Source organism: Neopelma chrysocephalum, unplaced genomic scaffold, assembly GCF_003984885.1.
Source record: "Neopelma chrysocephalum unplaced genomic scaffold, ASM398488v2 Primary Assembly neopelma1_59, whole genome shotgun sequence".
Lineage (NCBI taxonomy): Eukaryota > Metazoa > Chordata > Aves > Passeriformes > Pipridae > Neopelma > Neopelma chrysocephalum.
In genome coordinates, this window is record NW_020897714.1 from 13471593 (window position 1) to 13493543 (window position 21951).

General features: G+C 36.0%; 1 long non-coding RNA gene across 1 annotated transcript; it reads left to right on the plus strand.

The window, feature by feature from the left end:
- Positions 1-328: 328 nt before the first annotated feature.
- On the plus strand, positions 329-21247 carry LOC113966323. The gene is made up of 5 exons (XR_003533780.1): positions 329-386; positions 1741-1924; positions 17612-17709; positions 20689-20844; positions 20931-21247. It is a non-coding gene; the product is annotated as an uncharacterized LOC113966323 (long non-coding RNA).
- Positions 21248-21951: the final 704 nt, after the last annotated feature.

Sequence of the window (21951 nt, forward strand, 5' to 3'; positions counted from 1 at the left end):
GTAAAAGGAGAGCAGCATCGGTGCTGATAGCTGGAGATTCACTTCACAGCACCTTTGTAAAATATTGGCTGAGAATCTCACTCCTTTTTCATGTTTACTTAGTTTTCCAAGTTAAAAATTATTCCACTGAGCTCTTTTTCTGTGCAATTGTATTTTTACATGTGTGTGTGTGCGCTCTGTGTGGTAGTTCAGTTATGCTCTGGAGTGTGTTGAAAATGCCAGCCTGACATATTGCTAATGAGTGTGCATATTGACAGTGACGGGGGCGTGTGTCTGTCTGTGTGCCATATATTAAAACAAAAAGAGGAGAGAGACGGAGACAGAGAGACACAGAGAGACACAGAAGGAAATATTGGGATGGGAAAGAACAGTTTATTTACATTACGGTATGTCAAAATGTTATTACGGCTAAAAAATCCATTTTAAATAGACATGAGATTTCTTCCTCACAGGAGCTGATATGGCCATGGTAGGAGGATAAGGGAGACCCATTTATTTTGGTGGTATTAGTATTTTTCTGCCAAATAATTTTGACTTTTTGGTACCAGTATCTAAAATTTGGGAAATGAATTGTTTGCACTGTATTTCAGTACTGTAATGAGCTCTTCCTGAGTTTTCTGTTGCTTTTCTCTATATCTTTACAGGTAAACTAGTTCTGAGCAGTCAGATGGAATTGTTACAGTAGAATTTTAAAGGAATGTATTGTTGTATAGCTGAAATAGCTGATGTTTACCTAAAATCAACTTTTTGTTGAGATGTGCTCATTTCCATTTGATAATTTTCTATTTCAAGTTAAATAATTTTCAAGTTTTGAGCTGATGTTATTGCAAATGTAATTTAAAACTAATTCTGACTTGAATTTTTCAGAGAGATTTTTCAGTTCTCAGTCAATTTAATAGCAGATAAATTGTTTTTAATTATTAGACCAAACTGAAAGGATCAAATATATATAATTTTTTAAAAATGTCTTTATTTGTTAATGGGCTATTCCCCAAAAGAGGCTTCTGTTTTGTGAGGAAATACTTCTTTGCAGGCCAGAAACATATTCCTATCATCATTATTATTCCTACCCTTGGTAATGGATTCTAGATTTTAACTTATCCTTGTCAATCTACTGCTTTTCAAAGATTTGCTAAGCAAAATTAAAAATCTATATTTCATTTTGAATAGAAAATGCTGTAAACAGTGGCAAAATAGATTAGTATTATGATTGCAATAGGGAAGATTAAGTTACTAAAACAGTATATTGTTGTTCTAAACTAAGCTCTGTAATATTTTGTGTAATTGAGACTTTGTGCATTGTTAGAACTCGGTTGGAATATCAAACGATTGTGAGGATTAGAGCAGACAACTAAAGCAATGTCACAGTAGATGTGGCTGGTTTTTAACAGGATTATCTTCTGAGATGTGTAGAAATGAGCTCTTGTAATAGTTTCATAGGAATTAATAATTTTAGTAAAATGTTAATGGCAAATGTGCTAATGTAAAGAATTAGAGGATTAGTGATGCATTCTTTTGCATGGAAATAAGAATATAATAAATGTCCTGCAGGTGACTGAAGCTACTGCAATTTTATTGGGGATTAAAGTTTGATTGACCTTTGCTGAGGTGATTAACCCTTCTGAAATTAAAAGCCAGCAGTAAATTATTCTGTCCAATTTAAATGCAAACACGAATGACACAGCATACTGTTCTAAGTGTAAGAGAAAAAAAATGTTTTAATTTTCCTTTTGCACTCAGTGAGATGTGATTGCAGACAGCGCACTGGGCTGTGGTAGAACTGACCAGTGGCACCTTGCCTTTGCTCTGCTCATTCCCGCCGGAGCAGCTGTGCCACGGGGACGCTGAACTTCGGAGCAGCTGCCTGCAATGAACCTTCACATGCAGGAATGTTGGCAGGAGTGCATGGAAGCACATCAGCAAGGTAAGCAGTACAAATCACTGTAGATATGTTTTATCTGCTCGTGTAGACCTCGAACCAGCTGATGCACACACAGGCAGGCAGCGTAACACAGGTGAGGGTCCCTGCCCGGCCTCACAAGGCAGCTTGTCGGAGCTGGGCTGCTTAGATGCAAGCCACTGCAGAATTAGAAATAAAGCTGCATGTATGTTGTTTAAGGTTTTTTTCCTTTTCCCTAATCCTTAAAAGTCAGATGGACGAGCTTGCAAAATGCACTTTTTGACTGACAGAGCAATTCCACAAGTGCAGGCTGAGTGCAAGTGTGCGAATTGCTGTGCTGTACAGGGTTGTGATTCCCATCCTTCCCACAAATATGAACAAGTGGTTTTTTTTAGATTGGAGCCAGTACATCATGCTGGATGTGTAGGATCAGGACACTATCTTAGCAGCTCTCTAAAGGCTGTGGGATTACTTGCACGTGTCAAGTCACGCAGATGGTCATCAGAGTCACAGTCGCTGTGCTACTGAACAACATTTGAACACCTAGAAAGTAAATTTCCAATAGATTTTATAATTCTGATTCACATCACAGTTGGTATGTTTGTGTGCTAACTTTATTATTATTACTTAATATTAAATTGGAAAGACCCCAGCAATACGCTTGTTGCATTTTTTATAGATCATCATTTAAAGTTGAACACTTAAAAATTCCTCCCAGAGTATCTGCCTTGCTCATTTGTGGTTTTTTTTAGCAGACAAATGAATGTTGGGGCAGTGATTTGTTTTATAGTGAATTACTCTTAATTTTCCCAGAGTAAGAGATCAGTGTGTTGCTACAAAACAGCGTACTGTCTAAAAGTAGTTCTGGAGGACTATAACTACTCTCTGAGGGCTTAAATTTACACTGACTAGAACCATTTTAAATGGATCCAGTTCACATATTTTTGTTGCTTTTTTAAAGAAATTTATGTGTTTGCTAAAAGCACCGAAATAGTGGTAAATTAGAAGCAGTTTAGTTACTTGAGGTTGGTTTAGTTTGCATAAACAAGCCCTTGAAGCATTATTGTCTCCTTCCTCCACTGGTCCAGGGGAGGGAGACAAGTGGGTCAGGTCTGCACCCAGGACTCTTCATGGTCCTTGGCACACACTTTACTGGATCTACCATGGATTTTTTTCTTTTTACTTTTTTTTCTTTCTTTTTCCTTCCTCTCCCTGAGTTTCCCTCTTCCTGCCCACCTGAGAAGAGATAAAATGGCTCTTTGAAGGCTTTTCCTTGCATGCCAGCAGCAGTAGTACTGGGAATTGGGCTGAAGGGCAGAAGGGCTACTGCAACTGTTTGGTCTCGAGTGGACTTTTTGCCTAGGAAAATTTCCTATCCTTTCATGCAGCTGTAAGGCATTAAAATGATAATGAGCATGCTGTGTGCATTCTGGATTCAGTTTTTCTCCTCACTTTTCATCATGGAAGATTTTGTATTGCATCTGTCAAGGTAGGGAAGTCCAAGGAATTGCAGTTCAGAAATTAAGGACCCTGAGGTAGCAGCTCACTTCTGTCTCATCTTTTCATTTACACTTTAAACAGCCTTCAGAGAGATGGGTTGCTGCTTCTGGGACCCAGTGAAGAAAGTGAGGAATAGATAAAAGCTAAACTTGTGGTGGAATGACCTAGATGGAACAGCTGGCAAAAGTATAGAAGGGATACTCCAGGGTACTGAATTATACCTTCAGGCTTGGGTTAGTGGGATGTTTAACAAAGAGATCCATTTGCCAAAAGGATCTCTGCCTGATTTTTAATTATGGAACTAGCACTTCCTTCAACATTTGTAAATTATTGAGGTTTTTTTCCTCATGTAAAGTTTAGAGTACTAATTGTTGGATTTTGGCTCTTTTTTTTCTTTTCTCAAACTAAACATTTTTGCCTGTCCTTGAATTAACCCTATGAATACCAGGGACATGAAACATTTCAACAATTTTTCTGTTATGAATAATGAGTTGCATGCTCTGTGGAGAAAGTAAATGTGAACTTTGAATATGTATTGGTTTGCTTATAATTCTGGAATGCTTTTGAGTGCTTGGAGTAGGATGAAACTTTTCTTTAAATTGAGGAAAACAATATTTATAGGTTCTTTGTAGTCATACATATCAATCTTACTTTAGTTAACAATAGTAGGTATATATCATCCAATGCTTTTTCTTTTTTTAGTAGCAAGGTGCCTCCATCCTTTTACATATTTTACCAGCCAACTTTTGTATATAGCATTTTCTTTTTTGAGATAGCCATTATGCCCGTCTGTTACCAGCTAATACTACCATACATTTATTAAACCTCAACATCAAAAATCCCTTTCAGATTGTGTGAAATAATAATACTCCAGCATGATACAAAATTTTCAAATGGGTGATGCATCAGGAAAATTCATAATAAAGTATAATGTATACTATATGCATGCATGGGTTCAGTGAAGAGATGCTCCTAACTGTGTCTGCTTGTACTTACCAATGTGGTCAGGCAGAACAGAGAGGGCAGCATAGTAAAATATTTCTGGAAAATCTGTTCGAATACTTGCTATATCTGACTACTTCAGGCAAAAAAGGTACTAGCAATGTGGGAGGTGGAGGAGGGGGGAGGCTAGGATGTTGTCACTATACTCCCTTTCTACGGACTATAACATTTAAAATAAACACTGTTAGTCATTACACCTTCTGTTTTGCTCTTTTGAAAAAGCATTTATCAAGCAGTCAGAGACAGGTCACGTAAGACTATTTCGATGATTTTCACTGTATTTCAATGTTAATAAGTCACATGAGAGATTGGACAGCTGCTTAGCGTGTGATATACATATAGGTGAGTGTTTCTCTCTTGCAAGGGAAGAATGGAAAAGAGGTGAAGTTATAATGTTGTTTCCCTTCACCAGTGCCCCTAGTGACAATGGCATAGGGAACTGCATATATTTTTAAGTTGGTCTGATAATTGTTTAGAAATTATCTCGTTCAGCATTCTAACATTAGCAGTAGTCATCGTGAGTATTTGAATAGGAAATACTTCAAAATTTTGCTCCTTCAGCAACTTTATTTTCCTTCTGAACTGTTTTGTCAATGTCCTTCAATATGCTACTCTACCAATAACTAAATGAAAATTGAAAGTTTAAGACCATTTTAACTGGAGCATATGTCAAGCATTTCTATAATGGAACAAAACAGTTTTCTATATAGAGAAAACTTTCTGAATAGTGATATTCACTGTACATAATACACTGTATTCTGTATGATTGCAAAACACACTTCAATTGCAATAGTTATATAGGGTAAAGGATTTTTTCCTTTACAATGATGTTTTTAGCAAAAGCTACATATTCCATATTGCAAATCTGCACATAATGAAAATTTATTATATATCCCTCACACAAAGTTAGCCTCAAATCAGGGAGAAGATACAAAAATAGTAGATTGATTTTAGACTTCTGTTAAAAATCAATAATTGCCTAGTTATTTCTTTTTATCATGGAAAATTAGCTGCAAGTTGATAATTGCATTTTTTGTCCATCGGACTTGTGTAGTTTTCTGAAAGAAACTACAGAGAATTGAATTTGAATAACTTGAATAGCTACATATGAAAACTCTTGGAACATAATGTTGCAATGAACATTCTTATTTCCGTTTCAATAGAAATGAAAATTCTCTTATGAATGTACAGTTTCTTATGCTGATTAAATGTTGGGGTTTGGGTTTTTTTAGCAGTGTTTAGAGGGTTTCAAATTTTGGTTTGGGTGAGGGAAAGAGAAGGAAAGGGTATGAAACTTTGTAGGTCAAGGCAGAATATTTTTGAAGTATTTCCTACTTTTCATTCTTGAAATGCACGGTGGTAGAAATGTCTAGAAGCTTTTCTTTCATGAAAAAATGTCTTCTTTGAAGAAATGAAATTGTAAATTGAGGGCATTTTCGTAAAAATTTGTCTGACTGAAAATGAGAACAAGTTGGACCATCATGTTCAACAGTTCAAAAACTGCTTGAGGAAACATTAACTTTTAAATACTTTAAAACTTTCATCAGAAATTAATTCACTCTTCCATGTAGAAACACTGAGGAAAACATTTATATGAAAAAGTTATTGTCCAATTGCTGAAAATACAGACCAATTAGTGAGATTTAATTTAGATATTTGTCACTGAGTATGCATCACGTATATGTTAGAGCTGATTTACCATTATTTCCTTGCCTTATTTGCAAAAAAGAGACTCCTACTTATTGAAATATTACTGAAGAATCTAGCTTTCCCCACAAATTACACACTTTTTGCATAAATGTGCCTAATTACCTGAATTCAGTTTTGATTAGCAGTGTTAATTGATGCAGCTGTGGATGGGCTCTGTTTACCTAAATTACCATGTGCAAACAGCAATATGTCTGAAAGTGAATATGCTAAACTGAAAATACTAATTAGCTAAGACAGATTGTTATTCAAGTCACATCTCAGAGCTTTTTAATGAAAGCCTGAATGTGTCAGGGCTTTATGATATTCAGACAGAAATGTCTATATTACATATGAATTCTAAATTTAATTCAAGCGAACAGATGGGATGTCGACCGCAGTTCTTCTCCATCGCTTCCAGTATTAATGTGAATATTTTACTCTACTGGATACATTTCTGAGTGTGTGTATGTGAGAGAGAAAGAAGTGTATGTGTGCATGTGCGTGTGTGTGTGAGAGAGAGAGGAGGGAGGAATTCATTGTGTGCTTTGACAATGTATCAGCCAAGAACAGCTAGCTGGTCTATTTTGGATCGACATATTTGCAAATTGTAGGCACCTTGTTTCCCAGAATGAAGATAAACAAACTATTTTGCAAATTTAATAAAGCTAAACTGTAAATGCAATGAAGCCAAATAACGGAAAGGTTAAGTAGATCTCCGTAACAGATCTATTACCACAACAGAGATTTCTCCTTTTGCAACAATAACAAAAATATATCAGTGTTTTTTATATAAGATGACAATTGGGGTACGTGTTTCAAATTGTCATGGAAAGGATTTTAATTACATTAATCTGTGGAGTGAAATGCAATGTATTTCCTTAATTTTATTTAGAACAGCTCAGCTTTAGGTATTCTATTAATGCAATTAATCCCTCTTAATAGTTCAATGGGATGCAAAACTGTAAATAAGTTTTAAAGTAGTACAAAAGAATATCTAGAGCATAAGTGTTCTTAATATAGATCAGCAGCCATACAGCATATGCCCAGTCTCCAAACCACTTATTCTTTTTCTCAGAGCTTAAATATTCAGAGGTCAGCTCCCATGTGAAACTCAGTAATTCCATCAGAAGCTTTTCCCACAATGTCTTGTCAAAATGAAAAGCAAGGGTTGTAAGTACTGTGCCTAACTATTTGTACCGAAATAATAATTAGAATTGTGATATTCTCATTTTCTTGTTTGGCCAGTTTTTGCATAAATGTTCTCAAGGTATCTGTAATGGACCTGGTTCAATGTAGGTAGCTATGGTTATAGTTACAAAAAGTGTCAGATTTTTGATCTAAATTGGTAAGAATCTATTTTCCTCTGTGTGTTGCAATGGGAGAGAGAACTCTTTTGACTCTGTTATTCCACAGTTATGGTGAACAGAATTTGGCATGGTTACTTTAGTTTTGTGAACACAATACTCCTTTTTCAAAAGGTTCAGTAGTTCTGTTTTTGTGTAAGTTGACATATTGAGCTGATAATATTTTCTGCAAGTAATTATCTAAGCTCCTAAACTTTATGCCTGGATCCTTTAGTCATGCTCTCTTGTACTCCATTAGTGTAGGCTTTACAGATGGAACATATTCCTAAATAAATTAGTCCCAGGTACCTTCATTGTTCAGCTGACAATTAGCTCAGGCTGAAGAGGAGAACAGTAGTGGTGCAAGTCAGATTTGGGCCACTATGATAAAAGAATCGCTTCATTCCTATTACAATTGCTAAATATGAGTGATACTCTGTAATGAAATGTCTCTTCAGTTCAGACATCTGACCTAGTAAAGAGCTTTTATCCCTAATAAATCACATTTATCAGGTGCTCTGAGTCATAAAATGTTATACTAGACCATTTAATGTCAAGTACTTCACCACCCTCAATAGAGCTTGACTTCCTTATGCAAGGTGTAGCTGAAAGAGAGAGAAGCGTTGCCTTCCAGACAGAGCACAGAAAGGGCAAGAGGCAGACACACAAATCCAAACCAGTTTTAAGATGGAGTTTTAAAAAATAATGAAAAATTGCATCCAATGATTGTTCTCACTAGCAAATTTCTGAAATAATGTTTCAGAGACAAGCTCTTCTAGACTGGTAGATGAAAGAAAGGACAGGTTAACCCATAGTTCAAAATAATCTGTCAAGGCCTTTTTTTCAAAGAAAATGAGATACCAACTTCCACATAAAGGCTTTAAGAAAGCCAGCACCTGATGCAGAAAATCTCTCCAAACTTTGACCTTTACTCAATCATCATTTGAGAGCAAAATCAGTGAGAGTCTGCAATATTTGCTTTTGGCCTTCAGAATAGGAGTTCAGGCCAGAATCTGTGACAGCAATAGCAGGTGAATTATTTGTGAGAACATACAGAACCTAAATGATATTTCTACCTCTCTGTAACCTTTAATTCAATTGGTTGATCAACTGCTACTCAGGGAGTCTACAAGATACAGCTGCAAAAATTAACTTAGCAGTACAACAGGTTTTTGTTTCCATCCAACAAACTAAACATGTGTTTGGTGTCTTCTGACATGGAACAGCTGTCACCTGCTATGTCAAAATTATACATTCTATCATATATGCACAAAACTGCTTAGTAAAGAGATACAATAACATTAATAAGATTATATCTTTCTTTAGGCTTTGCCTCTGATTCCAAAATTAACCAGTTTAACCATAAATTAATACTTATGAGGTGTGCAGTTAACCCTCAGATAAGAAGGACACAAAAAATCCTGCAGGAAAAAGTAAAGTAGTGTCATGACTAGTTGCCTGTTTTGTTATTATGCCTCAAAGAGAATCCGTGTCAATAAAAGTGAATGGTCAACAAATTCCTGTGGAAAACAAATCGTTTTCGGTCAATTGGAACTGAAATGCTTTAAAGCAGGAGACATGTGAAAGCTACGGATGTAAGCACCGTCATAAAAAGATCTGAATTATCCAGGAGATTTGGTTCAATGAAATGTACCTAAAATGAACTGCAGACATGAAGCAAGGAAGAAGAGGGAGAGGGAGAGGGAGAGGGAGAGGGAGAGGGAGAGGGAGAGGGAGAGGGAGGGGGAGGGGGGGGGGGAGGGGAGGAGAGGAGAGGAGAGGAGAGGAGAGGGAAAAGATCTTCTTCCTCTTCCCTCAGCACCAGCTTTACAGGTTTTACATCCGTTCATAATTTAGTGACATTACATCTCTGATAAGGGGAAAGCCCATCTAAGAATAGAAATGGTTTCTAGCACTGTTTATATGTATCTTTGATTTGAATTCAACTGTCTTGCTCTTTACTTGACCATTCACGTTGAATTTCCCTTCATTTTCCTGCAACAGAAAGACCAACCTGTTGTTAATGCAGAAAGTCTCTCTTCATCCCTTTCTTAAATGCTTATGCTTACTGTGTGCAGTCTGCATTATTGTAATTCTTGTCATACAAGGTTGACTTGGGAGGAAAGATGAGACACTGTGTTGTCTTGATTTCTTCTCTGTGAATGAGTTGAGTGACTATATATAGTCATCCCCTCTGTTCTGATATTTCCGCTTGATTCTAGCTCTTTTGTCTTGCAAAATCAGTGCAATGTTTCTGATCTTCCAAGCAATTAATGTGTCAGTATTGGCTCTGTGGGCTACCTCTTTGACTTGTCAATGTACTTCTCAAAACAAGGAGAATGCTATTGCTGTATTGGGAAGTCTTTTATAGAGTACAAGCAAAAAAGCATCTTCTGCTTTTATAGATAATTTTTTACATTTTCCATATCTATTCCGATTTGCAATGTTAAATTTTCAAGATCTAATGTGTTCTGAGCTAGTCTTTTTGTTATAAATTTTCAGGAACACCTTACAGTTTACTTACAGAAAAGAACTTACAGCTCAGTTACTCATCTGAACTTTTTTAAAGTCAGTTGAAATCTATTGCAAAATTGAATGTTTTCTATTTTTGAAGTTAATTGTATAACTTTATGCAATTAACGTTCCCCCCAAAAAATGGAAGCATATGTAACATGTTTATTCTCTTTCATGTTCCAGCTCAAGGTATCCATTGGTGTGAAGGGTCCTTCAGGACCCTGACAGAAGTGAAATCCTCTGTCTCTTCCAGGCTCTGTGTGTCCCCCTTCTTCAGGCTCATTTTCTCTTATAGTCCAGTTGCTATTTTTACTTTCACTCTGACTTCTGTTTCTGTACTGTGACTGAATCTTACATCATCATTAAACCTGATCCTCTTTCATCTCTGTCCCTTTCTCCTTATGCTTGGTACACAATTTGGGTAATTTTGATTTTTCTTATTGATCATATTTCCCTTCTACTTAAAGATCTTTAGGCTGACCATGAGTTTTTCTCTGATCTTTATTATATTACAGTTGTTGTTTCTTTCTAATAGACTATGAGTAAGGCTATGCACCTAAAAAGAAAGTTCTTTTACCTTTTAAAGGCAAAACCAGTCTTTTAATCTAGTAGGCTACTCTAGACATCTAGAAGTACTATCACCAATGGTGAATATTTTTTCTGTCTTGTGTCAGCATGGATTTCAAAAAGACTTGCAAACTCCTACTGGATCAACTATTTCTGTGCTGTAACAGAATCACACTCACTTTGTATGTGAAGTTTTCCATATGCTTTTCTCTGCTAGATACTGTCATCCCTCTTCTGCTCAGATGCAGCTTGAACCTACAGTTTTTCATTCATTAATTTACTTCATGTCTATATTACAAGCCACCGGTAGGTATGTCAAAAAGGCAAGAGCAATAACTGTGTGTTATCTGCAAATTTTCATCAAATCAAGACTCATAACCAAAAATTTCTTCTTTTTCTCATCACTGGTCTTTGCTAATTCTACTTCTAAATTAAATTTCTTAAATTTTCCCCTGTTCTTCAAGACAGACTAAATTGTTCCTGTTGTATTTCTGTACACAAATTACAAACAATCTGCTTTTAGTCTAAAGTTATTTTCAACTATATAAAACTACATAAGATAGTAAGAGAAGGAAAAATAGAGGAGGCCAGTACCATCTTCTCTGTCACATCAGAGGTACTCTGCTTTTTGTGTAGTTGTCTATAACAGTGCAGAAAAATGCCCAGAAAGGAAGACTCGAGCTATGTAGATAAATTCTTTTCTTAGATTACTGTATTAGCTCCTTTGTCAATCACATTATATAGAGAGTTCTTGTCTTCTTTTAGTCCTTGCATAGCTTCATTCTTACTACATCTCCTCCGATAGTCCCTCATTTATTTCCTCCATCTACACTGGCCGTTGATGGTAGTGATGCTCCAACTCTCTCTTCTAGTAGATATTGTGTATGTGTGTTTGTGTGAGTGTACACGTGTGTGAACCTATGATATGCATATTTTGTGCCTTTGTGATAGCTATGAACCAATCCATATGTGGCATTTTTATGTTGCCATAAACGTAGAACATTTCATTTGGGTGAATATCTACTATAAGATACACGCTTTTGAATAATAGCTTTTCCAAGCCTACAGATTCTCAGGAGGAAAATTGCATGACCACATAAAATATGCCTAAGTACATTCAAACTAGTGAAAAGGCCTCTCTGAATGTTGTGGTTTGCATAGTATAGCAAGTGTGTTTCTGTCTATATTTGGCATACTCATGTCTATGCATGTACAAAAACATAGTCCATCAAAATGGCTACAAATATCACACAGGAAATTTATCAAAACTCTCACAATCTCTCTCTTCTTTTTCTTGACAATTCTACTTTGGTTGACCATTGTTGGGGCATTTGGAGCATATTCCAACACTTACCGGTGTCCTTTTGCAAATAGCCTGGAAAAAAGTTCTCTTTCTCTTAGATGGAAATTATCTGTATGCTTATTAGTCTCCAGAGTAGTATCAGACCGTGTTTAAATCAGAGACTATTTTTAAGTTAATTTTCTCTCTGGGTATGAGAATAGAAATTGTGTTTTTGGAAAGAAGGAAGAAGACTCGGCCAAATTTGCAGTGGAACCAAGTATTTCCTTCCAAGCACATGAGCTCTCAGATGTCTAAAATCAAATCTTGGTATTATCATTACCTAGCCTTTTTTTTTTCTTTTTTTTTTTTCCAGTTAGATCATATAACTTTAAAATGCTTTTGCTTTGATTGTCATTTTCGATTTGTACCTGCACAACTTGAGTCTGCCTTCAACAATGTGAGCATGCTCTAAATGTTACGCACAATCATAGCGACAATCTTAATTCTTTCCCCATTTTCTCATTATAGTATGAACTTCGATTTCTTTACTTTTACAATTTATTTCTCTGTAAGCTGTCTTTAATCTCTTTAAAAAAATATATGTCCATGCATGTGTAGAGGAGGGATAAAAGGAAATTTTTAGGCAAGTCACTTTGTTTCTCTTTCATTTCCATCTTCTATTTCATCTGGATTGACTATAAGGCCTCTGAGGGAGGAAAGTGAAGAATGTGGTGGATTGTAGTCTAGGCTGCAATGAGCTGGGGGCTCCAGGTACTACTTTGATACAAATAAAGAAAAAAAGAATACATTCATATAAATAGCATGACATAGAGGGGAGACATAAATATGAACAGTACCATTTTAACTGTTGTGCTTGTTTGTCAAAGCCAAATATACTGTAAGTGAACAAATATTGAAATGTTGCAAGGCTGTCATGGACAGCTACAAAATAATCAAAACACCATAGTTTTTAACTCGATGAAAGACTCTTGGGCAGGTATGCATGTATACGTTTCTGTATGTGTGTGTATATATATATCTATTTATATATATATGATGTAATGGAAAGGTTGGTTTCACTTGACAAGAAAGGGAATTCAGCAAAAAGAAAGTGCATATTACTGCTGTCTAGCTTTCATATGGCTGGAGAGGGGTCAGTGCTCTGTCAGCGCAGAAAGCCAAAAGCAGTCCTCCAAAACTGTGTTAAATAAATTATCAACCCCCTAAATTAATGGTAGATGTTAAAGAAAACCTGACCTTAAAAATTTTTCTTACCAGAACTATTACTTTTAAATGATTTTAGAGTTAAATTTTTGGAGTAGAATCTACAGAGAGTGAACTTCACTCTGAGTGAAGTCTGAGGCCTAAAAAAAGACACTAATCTTTTAGGAATATAAAATTTCAAAAAGAAACCTATGGTGTCTGTATTGCATTATATCAACTCCACTTGATGACAAACAGCATGTGGAGAACCTTGGCTGCATCTTCTTTATTTTTGTAGGACAGCCAAGCAGTTTACTCTCCCATATGTTCTAGGTCCCACAATCAGTTCTAATAACAAAAAACAAATGTACAAAAATCAAGATTCAGTTTTGTTAAATAATTATTTATACTGACTACAACTGGAGAGGATTCAATAATACACTGATTAGAGATGCTTTTTGACTTTTGATTAAAATTTTACTCTTGAAAAATAAGTAAAAGGCTTAAAGGTCGAAGTATAATGCCCAAATCATTAAGGACTGCATTTCAGAGAATTCTTTTAAAACAAGCGCTGACTGGAAAGATGTATTCACTTTTCATCTTAGAAAGACAGAAGAATTCAAATGATAGCAACTGTTGATTATGCAAATGTTCAGGTTTGCATTCTCCCTGTGATCAACCAACATTGACTTTCTTATTGAAATGGTGAGAGAAAAAAATTGGTTATAAATTTTTTCTGTACCTATGTATATTTTTTGAGATCCTTTAATTAAGACTTTAATAACAAGGAATGATTTTCTCTTTCTTTCTTCCCACTAAACATACATAAAGTGTTATCTCATTCTGCTGCAGTGCATACAGTATTTTAATTGCATTGCATTGTTCCCAAACCTAATTTGTTGGAAGTTAAGTTTAACGACATTAGAGCTGGGAACTGAAACAGTGTTCAGATGAAAGAATTTGGCAAGATGGACTATTATGCATCATAAATCCACAAGTCCCTTTTATTTTCTTTTTGTCTTCAAGAAGGTCCAATTTATTTTAAGAATGAGTGAGTATTCATGACATAAACATCACATCTAATAGGTGTACTGCAGCCTTTTTTGAGAGTGCTCTAATTCTTCTGCATAACAAAAAAATCAAATTACACACATTACAGAGTGGTTTTAAGACCAAGAAAATGGTTACTAAATGTTTAACTGACAGAGAATCCTAGAATCACTTAGTTTGGAAAAGACCTTTAATACTGTCCATATCTGGACATTTTCCAAAGAATGAAGAACAAAAAAAAAGCAAAACCAAAAGAACCCAAACAAACAAACAAGCTCGCCAACCTTTTCCATTCATAAAGGAGAAGACCTGTTGTAGTACTTGGAAGTAGTAAAACTGGTAGCTGCCACCTAACTTTGCGTATTGGAGTTATCTTAGTAATGATACTCATATCCATCTCTCAAGCCTTTCCTCCTTATCTGTAAAACAGCTTTCTAATTCTTTTGTGTGAGCTATGTATGAGAACGACATGGCCTGCTGCTGGCTGAAGTGACACTGGAGCTCATTTAAAACTCGGATTGTGTCTGGGACATGCTCTGTAGTCAGCTTTTTGTGGTTTTTGGTTTTTGGGGGGTTTTTTGGTTAATTGGGATTTTTTCCTCTTAGGAAGAGCGATACAGTTAGGCATGTCTGTTGATCAGAACAAAATTGAAGAGTAGATGGGCAACATCTAGACATGGTAAAACAAGTATGAGAATCCTGCCCTCTCTCAAGTCGTAAGGGGACTTTGTTTGTTGATCAGGACAGACAAATGGCATTTCACTTTGCTGTCAGATGTGTGGGGAGGAGGGGCTTTTATCAGAAATGAAGGGGATGATACATTCAAGTCAGCTAATGAAACACATACATGGAATACCTGTCTTGTAGCTCTCCAGGGTACGCACTTCCAATAGAAAAAGAAATTACAGTGTGGATTCATGTTTTTTTAGTTGGCTAAAGTCACATGCTGAATGGGTTTCAGTAATCTAGTGTTCACAAGACAAAGGCAGCTACAATTTCTGTCATTGTTACAACACAGAATTTCGAGGTCTTTATTTTCAAATTTATTATATATAAAAGTTGCATTCTCCTGGTCACACCCAGAAAGACAAAAATAAAGAAATCCTACTGGTTTCTGGGGTTAAATCCTGTTACACCGTCATTCCACTTGGGTCACAACCCTGTAGATTTAAAGGTTGGAAAGAACAGAAGTGGATTTCTGCACCTAACCAAACAACTTGTGGTTGAACTGTGAGAATATTGTTTAAAATTAAATCCTGATTAGAAGAAACTGAAAACTTCTTGCCTTTCTGAGCAATCTGTTTCATTGGTTAACTAACCTTATTGTTACAGTGCAAGTTAGCAATAATTTGACCTTTTGTGCAGTTTTACCTTCAGCATGGCAAATAATCAGATAGGAAGCAAACAATATCATAAAGAGTATTACAAAAAGGGAGAGAGCGTTGTCATCTCTGTGTGGGGGTTAGACAGGATCAACTTCTCCCACGTTTGTTGGCTGAAATAGAGTGAGAAGGATGTCATATGGAACATCTTAAAGATCTATACTTTCTACATCTGGGATGATGAATCAGGACTTAAGTTACTTGTCTGTTAAAATGTGCTGCTCTTGAGGAGATGAGGTAAAAAAAAGAACAGAAATGAAGGGAGTGAGGGTCTTGCAAAGATGGAACAATGTGGCATCACGTTACTATGTTGCAAATAGCATTGAAATACATCGATGGAAGAATATTTTTTGAAAATTGAGTCTCTGACGTTAAATATTTGTGTTTTAAACATTCCCTTTTTTCATGACGAATAAGTGGGGGGGTTCATCTTTGAGCTTAGATCAGGAGGACGACAGAACTTAATTTCTCTGTCACTCCTCCTGTTGGAAAAAAACAAGAATAAAAATCATAATGTTGTCATGTTACCACAGAAACTGAAGTGTTCCTCTGTAGGTACACATCTGTGATCTTACAAAACTAAATTCCTATTTCAGTTTCAGTATCATCCTGAAGTTAACAGTGGGAGTCTGATTAAAAAAAATAAGAGTAGTAGAGTCTAAATCAATTGTTGTAAATCTAGTAGGTGATTACCTCTCCCCAGCCTCCTTTCTATATGTACAGCTGCACATGTTTTCTTTCAAGAGCTTCTTAAATTGTTGAAGAAGTGTTATGTTTAAATTGTCCATTCATCTTTTCTGTCTGGAGCAGTCCATTTCAATGGAAAGTATCAGCTTCCATTGGTGGAACGATTCCCAGTGCTTTTTGTTCCTCACTGCAGCTAAGCCTTTCTGATTTCCTTTCAGAGCTGTAAAGTTCTGGAGGAATGAATATATATGCAACTCTTTTGCTGCAATTTCATGTTACTCTCTGATGTGTGGGGCTTGAGGGGAGGGAACATAACCAGATGGAAATGGCTTTCTTATCCAAGTGGAAAAGGTTTAGTCAGCTTGCAGGCAGGCTCCATAAACATAACATAGTAGAGAAGCTCACAGAGCTGTACTTTAATGGCCATTAAAATTGCCTCTGCAGTGCATTCAGAGTCAGGATACAGGGAATACATATGCTTGTATTATGAATAGAAAACAAATGTCTTCTGAGCAAAAGAAAATCTAATGTTAATTAAACTTTTCCAGAGTTTGGGGTAGATAATTCTGCTTTTGTGTTGTTAAATCTCTTTTGATTTTAATTGCATGACAAAAAAATTGACTGTTAGTGTAATGTTAGCAAATATTCATATTTGATTGCAAGCATCTGTGAATGCTAAGTCGAAGAATTAAATGCTTTTAATGGGGGTGGGTTTTTTTGTTTTTTAATTGGTTTTTCCTTTTGTATGTTGGGTTTCTCTCCCCCAAGACAGCCACACTGATAGTAAAGCTTGTACTGTCAGTATGCTGAAGGTCATTCCTATAACCTGTTCAGTGAGATCTGTTCCCCTTTGGGTGAAAAAAAAATCAACAGAGCATATCTAAAAATGTCTAGAAAATCCTATTACCCTTACTGAATTTCAGTTATATATTTCAGATTCATGTGGAATTCAATGAATGCTCTGATCAAATATGAAAAATTGTAGCAAGTTTCCAATATTATGCACAGGCTTCCTCTCCCTCTCCCCCTTTTGTGGCTGTCTTAGAGAAACAAGGCACATTCTTCTCAGAGATGGCAAAGGATAAACTGAAATGATTAACATTAAAACATACTTAATATTGTGATATGTTTTAGAACTGGAAACAAAGGTAGGATATGTCTTATCTGTCCGTCTTGACTCCCTGTGCATCTGTCTGTCCCTCTAGAGCAAGTCAATAAAAATGATTAGAGCTGGCATCTCACAAAGGTACACCCTTAAACCATGAAGCAATAATACTGTGAAGGAAATTTTTTTCTGACCTTTTCAAATTACATCCAACTGTCTAGGGAATTTCTCAGTGACTAGAGGTAATAAAGTTCAATCCGTTTTGCTGGTTGGCTTCAAATTCAGCTCCTCAGAAGCCCTAACTTATCTTTTCTTTTTATCTTGGCCTTGGCACCTATTCAGTACAGTAATCCATGCATCTAATATTTTTTTTCTCTCCTTTCTCAGGTTTAGCTGGTGGATCATATTGTGAAATCTGCAGCCATAAAAGGCCCTCCATTTACTGCACCCTTCAAAACGAAATGTTAGCATGGGAGGCTAAGCTGGTATGTTGCCTTTGAGAGACTCTTGTTGAATTTAATTAGCTTTTAGATTTCATCTCCATCTCGCATCTCAGCTTTCACTATTGTGTGTGATTTAGGCTTCAGTGACTTTCATTATTTGAAACTTTTCCCAACTTGACTGCCACTTTAGAATACCAAGGGGGAAAGTAAAGTTTAAACTTCATTGTCTTAAATTGATTTCTACTTAGTTTTTATGACGTGAGCTCAGAAACAATAGAGACACAGCCTCCCAGTAAGTTAGTGAATCATTCAAGTGATAAACAGGCATTTCTATATGTCGTTTCTCATTGTACTACATAAGTACCAGGTAAAGAACACTTTTAGCAAAATATTTCTCAGATTATTTTGAAAGTCATAAAAACTTGGCTTTGCTACTGACACTTCCCTGAAATATTAAGTCTGTGTTTAGTTATATCTGATGTGCTACTGAATGACCTGTGGAATATTCAAAGTGCATGCATATCTAAAAGCACCTGTAAAACACTTGCTTTTAATCATGGAAGAAATACACTGGAAGACATATGCAGCCAACCTACATATAGTTATAAGGGAAAGGAGTATCTGCAAAATGGTTTGGTAAAGATGTGAAGCTGATTTTTTTTTTCTGAATTAATTTTTGTTTTGATTCTCCCTTCTGAAGTGTAGGGAAACATGGTCAGATAGATAAAGTACAAAACTGGGAGATTATAGATCTTGTCCTGTATGTAAATGGGCCTCTACTAGGGCTGTAATGTTTGTCAAGTCACTCAATAATTTTGCACCATAACCTCGACTTCTGTGAAAAACTGTCAGTCAGTGCTCAGCAGAGGATGAGCACGGGGTGGAATCTGGCTATTACATTGTCTTTAAGTGATTCAGCTAAAATGAAAAAGTTCATTTTTAATTAAAAGGTATTGTGCACCATTGATACTAGTGATGTTGATAGCGGGATGCTCAGTAATCTGAAGGCCTGTTGTGTGCCTGGAAGAATGGCATTCTCAACAAAATTATTAAGGATATCTTTGAAATTAATTTAGGAAAAACAGTAAGCCTTCTTGCATTCACAGTTATTTCTTTAGTGTCCTTACTATCATATTATGAAAAGAAATATTGCTAAATGGACAGATTCAGATAAATTTTTAATCAAACAGTAATAAGCATTTCAAAATTCCTTTATTATTTTAGTACAAAAGGTAACATACCTAAATTGGCAGTATGTGAGATCTTTGTTTCAGAGATAATATGAAAGGCCATACTTGAGTGTACATGAACACTGAGCGTGATACTAAAATAAAGTTAAATTAATGTTCATGTGGATGCGTTCATTTACTCTCCTGTCTTGAATGCTCCACAGATACATGTAGGGTTATTTCTTAGTAGAAACAACTGTTCTTCAGTCGACATGGATTAGGCTTCTCCTGATTCTCCAGGATTAAGGTTGGTCTCTAGATATGGAGACAAACAACCCAAAAGTGTTCATAGTTTGCCAAGGGTATTGGAGGACTGAGAAACACCTCATGGAAGTAGCAAGTTTTAGCATGTCAAAGCAGTGACGCTGTCGTTGGGTGTATGTATATATCTTCTTACAGTAGGTGCTTGAAAAATGTGCCATAAATATCCCCTATAATATTTCAGAAATACATAGGAATAGGATTATTTTGAATGCAAGTAGGATATTAGGATGATGGCAATGTGAGGGTTTTTTTTCCACTGAGCAAGTTCTTATCTCCAGGATTCTTTCTAATTCATAAGCTGGGCAGAAGCAGTTCTGCTGGCAGGTCTTTCTACCATACTGATGGTAGAAATAAGTATTGAAAATGAATTTTAAGGACAAAAGATTTTTCTTATTTATTTTAATTCCATTCAACCCAGTATATGTTACATAAAAGGAACTATGTAGCGATATCTAAATGCTTGCCTTCCATTTAGTGGAGTGTTTGTGTACCAGTAGTTATGAGCTGTGGACAACAGCTGAACTAAATGTGTTGTTGTCCACTTGGAAAGTAGTCGAGTATGTTTTACATTGTCAGAGCTAAGCATTATGGATCACTGAAGGCTTTGACATCTCAGAAGTATATTCTAGTTTTTGGTAATACTTAGAATATCAAATTCTTCTTTGCAAATTAATCCGTTCTTTAAAGTAACTAACTGGAAAAAAAAAAAGAGAACACAAGTATTTTTCAAATCAAACATGGGAAACAACAGAAGTCCTGATTTTTTTCTTTGATATCTTTATAACTTTGCCTTCTATTCCGTCATTCCTGGTTTTCATAAACTGGGAATCCAATAATAGGAAAACAAAATGGGTGCCAGATATAGGTATATGAAAAATGGTGTTTCAGCTTTGCTCTTTTTCCTCAGTTCTTTGAAAATATCTAGTTTAACAAATCTTCATGAGAAGAAAATTCTGTAGATTGAGTCAAAGTAACTCCCTCCCATGCATCAGTGGGGTTAAAATGGTAGATTGCATTGTACGTATCAAAGGGATTATGTGAATGTTATTGATACACCATTGTTCTGTGTTATTTATATTTTCATCATTAGTCTATAAAGTCTTAATAATTAGCTCTCTAATTTCCCAGAAATCCTGCTAATTTTTTGAACTGGTTGAAGAAAAAAAAAAAAGCTGACCATTCTGGCACTGTCAGTTAATAGTATAGAACAAAGTGTAGTCATAATTAGTTGAAAAAAGGACTTTCCTTGTTCATTCCAGTTCATAATAAAAAGTCCCTCACCAAAGTGACTTAGAAAATAATGCATTCAGACTGAGCAGAATTACCGCCTAGCAGATTCTATTTATCTGTAGCTTAAAAAGCAGCTGCGTTTTTGTAAAAAGCAATGAATGTGGCAGTCCTACTTAAAGGTAGAAGAAAAAGAACACCCCTTGTTTTGTAATAAGGGGATTTTCAATTTAAAAGAGAGAGTGAGCCTGTTGTGTGAAGTATGGTTATTACATTCACTGTATTCTATCTCACCCACCAGGAGGCTAATAACGAAGGAGTCAGTGAAGGAGACCGATGCCACAAGGGTTATCTCACAGCCCCAGATGCTGGATAAGTTGAAGCAGAATCACTTTTGGATGACATTCAGGAAGGCCTTGAATGATTATCTTGCGAAAAAAAGACTATTCTTTCCAAGGTAAACAGTCCATTTTGCCTGTATGATGTTGGTGTAAAATATGTTTATATAAATACCTCTAAAGTTCATTTTTTATAATTTTTCAGGGATTTTTTCCTCTCAATGCAGCAATAATCTCTCAGGAATCCTTTTTGAGACAAAGGATCACTCCACATCCAACCACACCTAAGGAAATGCTTTGAAGGAATTGAGCAGCTTGCTTTTAATCACAAGAGAGAAACTACCCACATGGAGTCAGCAGAAAATGAAAAAGTAGAGCTCGTGCTGCGAATAATTCCAGCAAGTGCCAAGGGGCTAGTTGAGAAATGACTTCATGAGGTGAATATCTTTAGCTCTTACTTAGGGTTTAGTTACTGTATGATCATTTTCTCTTTTAGGAGCAATGAATATCATAAGCGTATTTCCTAACTAAATAGCTCTCTGAATTTTTGTCAAGATGTTGACAGATTTCAGCCTTATTGTTGTTATTTATTGCAATGAATTTAGCACCTGCAAACCTACAGAAATCAATTCTAATAAAAAGCTCTCTGAGTGAGGCTGTCAGTAGAAGTCAGTCTGTGTCTGAAACCATATTTGTCAATATATGTTTGAGTCTACATGTATGTGTTTTCGTGCTTTCATGGTTTAATGTCTGTAGTTCAGGAGGATAACACGTAAAAATAACCAGATTTTTGAATGCTGCCCCCACCCTTCAGAAAGTGTTTCCCATTGTGTTGGAGGAGTTTAATATCCAATCATTATAACAAAAGGAAAGAGAAATTATGTCACTGATAACATCCTAACCTTTCCCCTTTGGGCCTCTCATCCAAATTCATTGGTTTCAGTACGAAATTAGTTTGGTGACCTTTTTGTTTGGTTTATTTAACCTTCCTCTCCCAGTGGATGGGAATGGGACCTTCCCTTCTTTTTTGTTTCTGGGCATTTTTCTTCCGTGCGCTTACCTTACTCCTGGGGTAGGATCACCCTTAGGAATGCCGCTTCCCCTTTGTTTGCTGTTGTGGGTACTGATCTTGTCCTTGGTGGCTTGTTCCTGGGTACCCCCTAGGCAAGGGCAGTGGCAGGGAGCATCACCCAGTTCCAATGGGAAAGGGAAAGGGAGGCTGCGGG